Source organism: Meles meles, chromosome 6 (genome assembly GCF_922984935.1).
Source record: "Meles meles chromosome 6, mMelMel3.1 paternal haplotype, whole genome shotgun sequence".
NCBI classification, from domain to species: domain Eukaryota; kingdom Metazoa; phylum Chordata; class Mammalia; order Carnivora; family Mustelidae; genus Meles; species Meles meles.
Window position 1 is genome coordinate 147,990,595 of NC_060071.1, and position 11,042 is coordinate 148,001,636.

The 11,042-nt window shown below is 40.7% G+C and overlaps 1 long non-coding RNA gene across 1 annotated transcript; it reads right to left on the bottom strand.

Moving 5' to 3' along the window:
- Nucleotides 1-557: 557 nt before the first annotated feature.
- Nucleotides 558-10,828, bottom strand: LOC123944442. The gene is made up of 4 exons (XR_006818791.1): nt 10,380-10,828; nt 9,657-9,730; nt 2,276-2,511; nt 558-1,554 (listed from the first exon to the last, which is right to left on the bottom strand). It is a non-coding gene; the product is annotated as an uncharacterized LOC123944442 (long non-coding RNA).
- Between the last annotated feature and the right edge of the window lie 214 nt (nt 10,829-11,042).

Here is an 11,042-nt window from a genome sequence, read left to right on the forward strand (position 1 = left end):
CTGGTTCTCAGACCTTCAGAACTGTTCCATCCGCTCCTGTGGGTCTCCAGCTTGCAGATAGAAGACCATGGGATTCTCAGCCTCCAAAATTGTGTGAACCAATTCTTCATAAAAATCTCCCTTTATATACATAAGTATCCATTTGGTTCTACTCCACTGGAGAACGCTGACTGATACAGTTCTTTAAAGTGATGTTGGACAGGGGCACCGGGGTGGCTCAGTTGTTAAGTTTCTGCCTGCAGCTCAGGTCTGATCCCAGGGTCCTGGGATCGAGCCCGGTGTCAGACTCCCTGCTCAGGAAGCCTGCTTCTCCCTCTCCCACTCTCCCTGTTCGTGTTTCCTCTCCCACGGTGTCTCTCTTTGTCAAATAAATAGATCAAGTCTTAAAAAAAAAAAAAAGTAACATTGGGCATTCAAGAAAGGTGTAAATCTCACATCAAAATAAATTCTGGATTCTAGATAGATGCAGGATTCAAATATACATGTATTTTAATGAAATCATGAAAGTACAAAATGAAAATGGTGGTACGTATTTACATAATCTTAAAGAAGTTTTTCCTGAATATCACTCCAAAGGCAAAACCCACGAAAGCTGGCTTTGAGTACCTAAAATGTGATCTCTGCATCGCCGAGGAGAAAAAATAATACAGACACTAATTTTTTAAATGCAGATAATTATCTCATATTCACTGTACTCCAAGCACTGTGGTAAGCACGTTATTAAATCATCCAATCCCCATAAAAAGCCTACGCAGTGTGAACACGACCTTCAATTACAGATGAAAAACAAAGGCTCTTGTAGGTGAAGGGATGCACCCAAAGTCACACAGTTAGGAAGTGACAGGGCAGTGTGACCGTGTAAGCCCTCAACCACAAAAGAAACACATACCACAGACTGGAAAACCTGAGAACGTTTCTTGAACCCTACACCAAAAGCAAAGATTAATATCTTCATGACGGTAATACATATACGCACTCTTACCAATAAGAGACAAACACCTTAATAGAAAAACAGGCAAAGGAAGTAATATAAGAAGGCATCCACACAGGAAGTAATTCAGTCAATACCTGTTTAAAAAAATAATAAAATAAAATTCAAGCCCCCCCCCCCCCCCAGTTATCAAACAGAGGCAAATTTAAGCAAGGCAGCTTCCTACTCTATCAAACTGGATGAGAGTCTAAAGAATTTGTCTCCATGGCAGACATCATTGCACCCTGGGTTCTTTCAGAAACAGTCTGGAGTGGGGTTAGTGACGGGGTATTGATTAAGGACTGGCCTTTGGATCAATACGTGTGGAAGGGACAGAAGGGAAGGGCAGGGCAGAGGCAGAAGGAAGACTTTGACACTCCCTGAGCTGGAATGATCCCACGAGCGCCGTCCTCACTTGGGTGGAGCTGGCTGATCTTTATACCTCCACACTGCTGTGTCACCCAGGAGGCTGCCCCAGGCGCGGTCATGACTTTGGGCGAGGTGGCTCTTTGCAGCTGAGCGATCCCTGAAGGGGCGGACTGCGGAAGGCACTCCCAGCAGCTGGGGTGACAGGGCTTTCTTTCCTGGAAGAGGAATCTGGGTGACTCATCACAAAGATACAGAAAAATGCATATTAGGAGTCCTTTAAATATACAATCCATTTCCCTGTGCTCCATGACAGAGTTAAAAGGGGGCTACACTCCTCATTCGTGTAAGACCTGCATGCCTCCCTCCCCCGCCTCCACCCCCTGCTCCCATTTGCCACCATATCTTCTCTGGGGACCACTGGAGTCTCTCCCATGACGCCCTGTACCCATCGCTCCACCTTGGGAACAGCATGTGCTGTTGCCACAGCTGATTGTTCCATTTCCAGGCATTCTACAAGCTGCTTGTTAATCCATCGGTAGCTTAAAATGAGCCATCATAGGAGTATTTATACCATGGGAATGGGCAAATGCTATGGGTAGGACCAAAAGAGCGTCGTCAACTCTGTAGCCATGTTCTCGTAGATCGAAGATGCCAAGGTTCCTGGGCTATCCCTGGGGACCCGAATGCAGCCCCATCCTCCATCCCTCCTCCACTCCCAAAGGCCTTCCCTGTGCGCTCTAGAACTTAAGACTTAAGATGCACCACGAGCAAGAGCATCTCTCTCCGGCAAGTCCTCTCCACCGTCTTGCGCTGGCTGGAACCTAGCCCTCCATGGCAACTCCCACCCACCACCCCTTGCTCTTTAGGTTTATTTCCAGACTACCATCCCTTCCACCTTCCCCAAACCCTCCAGAACTGTCTTCTAATCCCTCTTACTTTTTCCTAGAAGATTTCTACTCCTGGCTCATTGCCATTCACCCTAAACCACTCCTGTCCTGAATTTTGGTGATTTGACTCTCCACGGAGATGACCTCTCCATTCTTCGACCTCTGCTCCTCCAAAGGGCTTGTCCTCCATGCCTTCTCAGCCACCCTCCCCATGAGCAGTCTCCAGCTGTGTGCTGTCCTGTACAGTGGCCACAGCCAACTGACGTTGGTCCAAAATGAAATGTGCTGTCAGTATAAAATACAGATTTCAAAGACTTGGCATAGAAAAAAATTTTTAAATATCTCATTAATCATTTTTTGAGGTCTCAATGAAAAAAATTTTAAATACCTCATTAATCATTTTTTGAGATCTCGATTACTCTTAGGATATCTTAAAAATTTCCAACTTTTTTGAGGTATAATTGACAAGTAAGAATTGTATATATTCACAGTGTGTACATTTAATTTACACATATTTAATATATGTGTACATTGTGAAGGAAATAGTGCAATCAAGCTAATTAACGTATCCATCACCTCACAATGTGTGTGCGTATGTGTATGTGTGTGTGAGATGAATGAGAACATTTAAGATCTACTCTTTAAGGGGCCTCTGGGTGGTTCAGTTGGTTAAGTGTCTGACTCTTGGCTGTGGCTCAGGTCATGATCTCAGGATCCCGGGATCGAGCCCCAGATCTGTCCACGCAGAGTGGAGCCTGCTTAAGATTCTCTTTCCCTCTCTCTCTGCCCCTCCCCCACTCTAAAAAAAAAGATCAACTCTTTAAGCAAATTTCAAGGACACAATATAGGAGTCTTAACTATAGTCAAGTCACCATGTCTACATTGGGGCTCTGGGAGGTAGTCATTCTGCATAACCAAAACTTGTACCCTTTGACAAATATCCTTCTTTTTATGCCTGAATAATATTCCATTGTGTGTATATATCCCCTTTTCCTCAACCATTAATCCTTTTCTCCACATCCTTGCCAACCCTGGTGATCTTTTATCTTTTTGGTAATTCTAACTAGGTGAGATGGGATCTCATTACGGTTTTTGTCTGTGGTTCCCTGATAATGAGTGATGTTGAGCATTTTCCTTTAAACCTGTTGGCCATTCTCATGTCTTCTTTTGAGAACTATCTCTTCAGGTCCTTTGCCCATTTTTTCATTGGGTTATTTGGTTTGTTTGGGATATATATATAGATATATAGATATATAGATATCTATATCTATAGAAATATCTATTTCTATATAGATAGATATAGATATATAAATAGATAGATAGATAGATAGATAAATCTATTTATATAGATAGATTTATATAGATATCTATCTGTATATCGATATCTATATATCTATAGAAATATCTATTTATATTTCGATATCTATATAGATATCGATATATAGATAGATATATCAATATCGATATCTATATAGATATCGAAATATAAATAGATATTTATATATATCGATATCTATATATATATCTATATAGATATCGATAGATAGATAGATCAATATATATGTATATATCGATATATATATGTATATATATACACACACATATATATACACACACATATATATAGATCTATATTTATACCGATATACATATAATCTGTTTAAGTTCCTTATACATTTTGGGTATGAACTCCTACTGGATGTATGGCTTGCAAATATTTCTTCCCATGCTATAGGTTGTCTCTGCATTCTCTTGATGGCTTCCTTTGCTGGGCAGAAGCTTTTTAGTTTGATGCAATCCTATTTCTCTATTTTTGCTTTTGTTGTTTGTGCTTTTAGGGCCAGAAGAACCATTGTCCAAACCAATGTCAAGAAGCTTTCCCCCTATGTCTCCTTCACTAATAATTCCTAAAATTTGAGTGCATGCTGAAATGGTTATCTCTGAGATGTATGCAGTCAAATAAAATGTGTTTTTAAATCATTTTTGCCCATTTCTTTTTACTTTTCTGGTGTGGCTACTAGAGAACTGCCAGCTGCCTGTGCGGCTCACCTCTGCCCCTCCCACACAGTATCTCTGTCAGACCACACCGCTCTGGACCTTGCCACTTACCCAAACTGTTGCTCCTTCCATAACTTCAGTGTCAAGCATGCCACGTCTGGACCACCACCCTTCATCTGTCCAACTCATGCCACCAGTACCATTTCTGTCTCACTACACTGCATGCACCTGGGAAACCTCTAACCTGGTTAACTACAACACCACGCCAGCCCGTGTTAAGTTGAAGGACACTGCAAGGAACTTGCAAACATGGTGACTGGTCTCATTTTAAATCTCCTATGCTGAACTCAAGTACTTCCAAAGTGCAAACTGGCCATCCTATTATATTTCCATGCCCTTCTCCTCAAAATCTCAGCATTTCCTTCCCCGTTTCAAGACATCACACCAGCAGATACCTATTTCCGATTTCACTGAGAAAGGGAAGTGAGCCAAGGAGAACAATGACAGGCTCCCCACCACATCTGCCCAGCCACCCTGCCCCATCTTACCCTGGTTGTGTGCTAAACACCGACCCCCATTTATGAACTAGCTCCTCCATCTTCAGCAACTTTCTGGCACCCCTTATCTTCCCTCTCTATTGGATATTTCCCATTATTTCCCATTAAAAAAAAAAAAACCTCTGGGTTTTTCATTCCATTTCCCTCCTCTTTTCAGGAAGAGTTTTTGAAAGTGTCATTTCTCACCCTCTCCAATTCCTCTCTTCCCATTTTCTCTGGAACCCATTTCAGTCAGGTTTCTGCCTCTTACCAGTGCAATGAAACTCTTCATTGCTTCTCTGTGTCACATGGGACAAAAGCTAAAGCCCTTACAGTGGTCCACAAGCCCTACATGACACCTACATGATCTGGTCTCCCATTATTATCATCCCTCAGCAGCCACCATTCTATGGAGGACCTAAGCCAACTATTCTGCAGCCAATTTCTGAGAGAGAACCTGGAAAACATGTGTGGACCCAAGAACCCCTTCTTTCTCGCTACCAAGAGGACTCAGAAATCCTACAGCCCATCCCATACATTCCCACAATCTCCAGCAAAGGAATGGAGGACAGGGGTGGGGGGCTGTAAAAAATCTGACTGACCATGCATTTCGGTCTAAGAACTAGGAGTTTCTCAAAGGACTGTTTGGATTATTGTATTAGCCTAAGGTCACTACACTGGACTCTCTTTTTCTCCCCTCCTTATTACTCAGCAGATGGTACCTCTCAAGAAAGATCAGATGAAATAGGAAAATAAAAAATCTCTGTTTTCTTTGCACATCTGATGTATTGTGAGTGATTTTGTGACCCTGCAAATGCACACATATGCACAGAAAAAAAATTAGACCCAAATGGTTAAGTGGATTTTATGTTCTTCTTATATTTTTGTTATTTTCTGATTTTTTACAGTGAGTATGAGCTAATTTTATCATTAGAAGAGTATTTTCAATTTTAAAAGAAGGTAGAAACTTTCACTCACAAATGGGATGAATAGAGACTAGATTTACTCTCCTTCCTGAAACAACTGAAATAACCTGGACCAAATATGTGAAATCAAAGTTCTCAACTCATTGGCTATCAGACAACAAAACACAATAATCTTTGAGAATGAGGGAATAAACTACATGAACCCCACAATTACCTAATCTTACTTTCATGAGAGGACTTCCAAGCCATAGCAAGGAAGGGGGGACCCAGCAGAATTTGGCAGACTTCTCAAGTTGAGAAGACAGAGTGGAGAGTCTAGGTAGAAGAAGATAAACAGAACTCTTAGCATGGAATATCCAAGAAGAGAGAGCTGTGCAGAGACAGAACCCAGAGATTGGCAGAGTCCCCCTCAAGCATTCAGCAGTGAACTGATTAGCACATGCCCCTGAGAAAACAATCCAAAGAGTGGGTGAAGGGAACCATCAGAAAGGACTACGGGTGACAATGCCTGGTATTCACGTAGGGCTGGGAATAGTATCTTCGAAAACTCATAACTCATAAGGCATTGGGTAAAATATTCAAGAAGGCCTTGCATCGGTAGTGGGAAATAATAGAAGCTATTATGTGTCCACCTAACATATCATAAAGCAAGCCTAGAGAGGATCAAACTGTGTCTAAGTAACTTAACTGTGTTCCAAAACAAAGTTCAAGAACATTTATAACTACAAAATATCTAACACCCAACAAATAAAAGGATAATATCAAGCATCCAATCAAAAATTTCCAGACATGCAAAAAAGTCAGAAAACAGAAGAATACTCGGGGCACCTGGGTGGCTCAGTCACTGAAGCATCCAACTCCTGATTTCAGAGCAGGTTCTGATCTCAGGGTTGTTAGATCGAGCCTCATTCAGTCTCCGCACGGAGCCTGCTGGAGATTCTCTCTCTCTCCCTTTCCCTCTGCACACACTCACCTCTCTCCTTCTCTTAAAAAAAAAAAAAGAAGAAGAAGGAGACTACTCAGTCAATCAAAATCAACTCAGAACTGAGAAAGACGAGAGAATTAGTACACAAAGATATTAAAACAATTATTAAAACTGTATTCTATATGTTCTAATGTTACAAAAAGACACAGACATAAAAAAGACTCAAATCAATTTGTTAGAGATAAAAACTAAAATGTTTGAGGGGCACCTGGGTGGCTCAGTGGGTTAAAGCCTCTGCCTTCTGCTCAAGTTATGATCCCGGGGTCCTGGAATCGAGCTCCACATCGGGCTTTCTGCTCAGGGGGAGCCTACTTCCCCCTCTCTCTGCCTACCTCTCTGACTACTTGTGATCTCTGTCTGTCAAATAAATAAATAAAAATCTTTTAAAAAGAAAAAGCGAAACTAAAATGTATGAAATGAAAAGAAAACTGGATGAAATTAATGGCAAATTGACATTAAAGAAAAAAGATCAATTAATTCAAAGATAGCAACAGAAACTGCCCAAAATAAAACACAAAATAAATATTAATGAAAAAATATCAGTAAGCTGTGGGGCAACTTTGAGTGGCCTAACATACATATAATTAGAATCCCCAAATGAGAGAAGTGTTCAGAACATTTTAAAGAAATAATGGCCCCAAATCTGCCAATTTGATGATAACTATAAACCCAAAGATCTAGGTCCAAAGTCCAAATCCAAAGTTCAAAGAACAGGATAAAAACTCCATCAAGGTATATCATAAGTTAATAGCACAAAACATTTAATAAAGAAAAAAATCTTAAAAGCCACCAGAGGAAAACAACACGTCATGCACAGAGGGACAAAGATAAAATGGTAGTGGATTTCTCACCAGAAAAAAATGTGTGCAAGAAGGCAATAGGGCAACATCTTTAAATTACTGAAAGAAAAAACCTGCCAACCTAGAAGTCTATGCCCAGCAAAAATAATTTTTTTAAGATTTTATTTATTTATTTGACAGAGAGAGAGAGATCACAAGTAGGCAGAGAGGCAGGTAGAGAGAGAGGAGGAAGTAGGCTCCCCGCTGAGCAGAGAGCCCCATGTGGGGCTCGATCCCAGGACCCTGAGATCATGACCTGAGCTGAAGGCAGAGGCTTAACCCACTGAGCCACCCAGGCACCCCCAAAAATAATTTTTAATGAAAGTAAAAGATAATTTCAGACATACACAAGCTTAAGGAATTTACTAACAGATCTGCATTATGAAACATGCTAAAGACTGTTATTTATATAGAAGGAAAATGATTTCAGGTAAAAATATGATCTACACAAAGGAATAAAGAGCACTGGAAAGGTTAACTAGATGAACTAATAGCTAAGATTTTTTTCTTACTGTTTACAATTCTTTAAAATAATTTATTATCTAAACAAAACAAAAAATGATGTCTTGTGGGATTTATAACGCATCTACAAATACATGTATGACAACAACATAAATTCCACAAAGAGAGCTATGACAGTATATTATTATAAGGTTCTTATTCTATATGTGAATATATACGACATAACATCACATGGAGGTAAAGTGTGATAAGTTAAATATGTATACTGTAAACCCTAAAGCAACCACTAAAGTAACAAAGGCTTACAACTAAAAATCCAACAAAAGAGGCGCGCCTGGGGGCTCTGTGAAGCATCTGACCTCGTAGGCAGAGGTCATGATCCTGCACTCAGCAGCGAGTCCGCTTTCCTCTGCCCCTCCCCCCATACTCTCTCTCAGATAAATGACATCTTGAAAAATAAATAAATAAACAAATAAATAAAAATTCACTGAAGGAGTTAAAATGGAAACATAAAAATTACTCAGTTAATACAACGGAAGGTAGAAAAAGAGGAGGAAAAAAACCCCAAAGAACAGGTAGACAAATAGAAAAACATAGCAAGAGCACTGGGTGTTATACATAAGTGATAGTGTTGAACACTACATCTGAAACTCATGATGTACTATGTGTTGGCTAATTGAATTTAAATTTAAAAAAAAAGAAAAACATAGCAAGATTATAGACTTAAACTGAACCATACCAATAATCACACTATATGTAAGTGGTCTAAACACCCAAATTTAAAGGCAGAGATGGTCAGATTGGATTAAAAAGCAACACCCAGGGGTGCCTGGGTGGCTCAGTGGGTTAAAGCCTCTGCCTTCAGCTCAGGTCATGATCCCAGGGTCCTGGGATGGCCCTGCAATGGGCTCTCTGATCAGCAGGGAGCCTGCTTCCCACTCTCTCTCTGCCTGCCTCTCTGCCTACTTGTGATCTCTGCCTGTCAAATAAATTTTAAAAATCTTAAAAAAAAAAAGCAACACCCATCTACTTGTTGCCTACAAGAAATGCAGTTTAAATACAGAGAAATTCATAGACTCAGGGTAACAGGAAGGAAAAGCACATTCCATGCCAACACTGGTCAAAAAAAAGCTCAAGTGACTATATTAATATCAAACTAAATTTGAGAGAAAAAAAAAATTTCCAGTGACGAAGTAAATCATTTTGTAATGATAAAGGTGCTAATTCATTAAAAGGACATAAGAATCCTAAGCACTGTTGACCTTAATAATGAATAAGGGCTAGGTAGGGAGAGATAGGTAGGGGGCTTTGTGATCCAGCTCACGGAAATCCTCAAAATATGGAGGAGTGGGAGAACCAGAGATAAGGGGACAAATCGGACGACCCTACCTTAGGCATTTGAGGTTGAGGACCACCCTGCCCTAAGCATGTGGGGTGGGTTTTGGTGGGGGGGGTGTCTTAATGGTAATAGCCTGTGACCAACAAAGAGTAACCAGATCCCAAGAAGGCAGTAAGCTGTGGCAGGTGTTATCAATGGAGATGTTAGAAGGATTTAAATTCCCTGCTTGGCTTTCTATAAAAGACCAACCCTAAAGGGCCTCATTGGCAACCCTCTCAGGACCCCTTTCACTCTTGAGAGCTTTTTCTGTATCTTCACTTAATAAATTCCTATTACTTTACTCACTCTCCATTGTCCTCAAGATTCATTCTTCAACTCCATTAGACGAGAACCTAGCTCTCCCATTTCAACAACAGAGCCTGAAAATACAAGAAGCAAAAACTGTTAGAATAACAAGGAGAAACAGACAAATCCATAATTAGAGTTGGAGATTTCAAAGACTTTTTTTCAATAATTGATAGACTAAGTGGACAGAACATCAAAAAGAATACATCAGACTTGAGCAACATTGTCAACCAACTTGACCTGACTGGCACGCATGGCACAGGTCACCCAACAGCCAGAAAAGCACACATTCTTTGCAAGTGCACCTGGAACATTCATTCAGATAAATCACACGCTTGGCCAGAAAGCAAGTATCAATAAGTTTTAAAGGATTCATGTAATTCAGAGGCTGCTCTCTAGCTACAATGGAATTAAATCACAAGTCAATAACAGAAAGACAGTCTGGAAAATGTCCTGTTATTTGGAGATTGGAAACAAAGTATCCTTCTAAACAACTGTGGATCAAAGAAGACGTCAAAGAGGATAAGTACAAAGTTTTCTGAACTGAAGGAAAATGAATATTTCTGTTTGGGAATGGGGGGGGCTGTCATTCGTTACATGCTGAGTTGTGTTCCTCCAAAATTCATTGGTTGAAGCCTTGACGCCCAAAGTGACTGTATTTGGAGATGGGGCCTTTAGGGAGGGGATCAAGGTTAAAGAAGGTCATAAGTATGGAGCCCTAACCTGACAGAGGGGTGTCTTTCTGAGAAGAGGGAGAAATGCCACAGGTCTGTCTCTCCACACGTGTGGAGGAACAGTCATGAGAGGACCCAGCCGGTCGCTGGTCGCCTGCAAGCCAGGAAGAGAGCTCTTGTCAGAAATCAGCCCTAAATCACCTCGATCTCCGTTGTCCAGCCTCCAGAACTGTGAGAAAATTAATTCTGTTTTTAAACCACCCAGTCTGTGGTATCTTGTTATGACAGTGAACTGACAAATATACCATTAAAACTACCTGCGGGAAACTTCTAACATTAAACGCCTGTACTAGAAAAAAATAGAACAATCTCAAATTGATGACCTAAGCATCCCCTTTAAGAAACCAAAGAAAGAAGAGCAAATTAAACCCAGAAGAAAGGAAATAATCATGATTTAAGTGGAAATCATGAAAATGGAAACAGAAAAAATAATAGATTAAAATCATTAAAACCAAAAGCTGATTCCTTTTTTTTTAAGATTTTATTTATTTATTTGACAGAGAGAGAGAGGGATCACAAGTAGGCAGAGAGGCAGACAGAGAGAGAGGAGGAAGCAGGCTCCCCACTGAGCAGAGAGCCCGATGCGGGGCTCGATCCCAGGACCCTGAGACCACGACCCGAGCCGAAGGCAGAGGCCCAACCCACTGAGCCA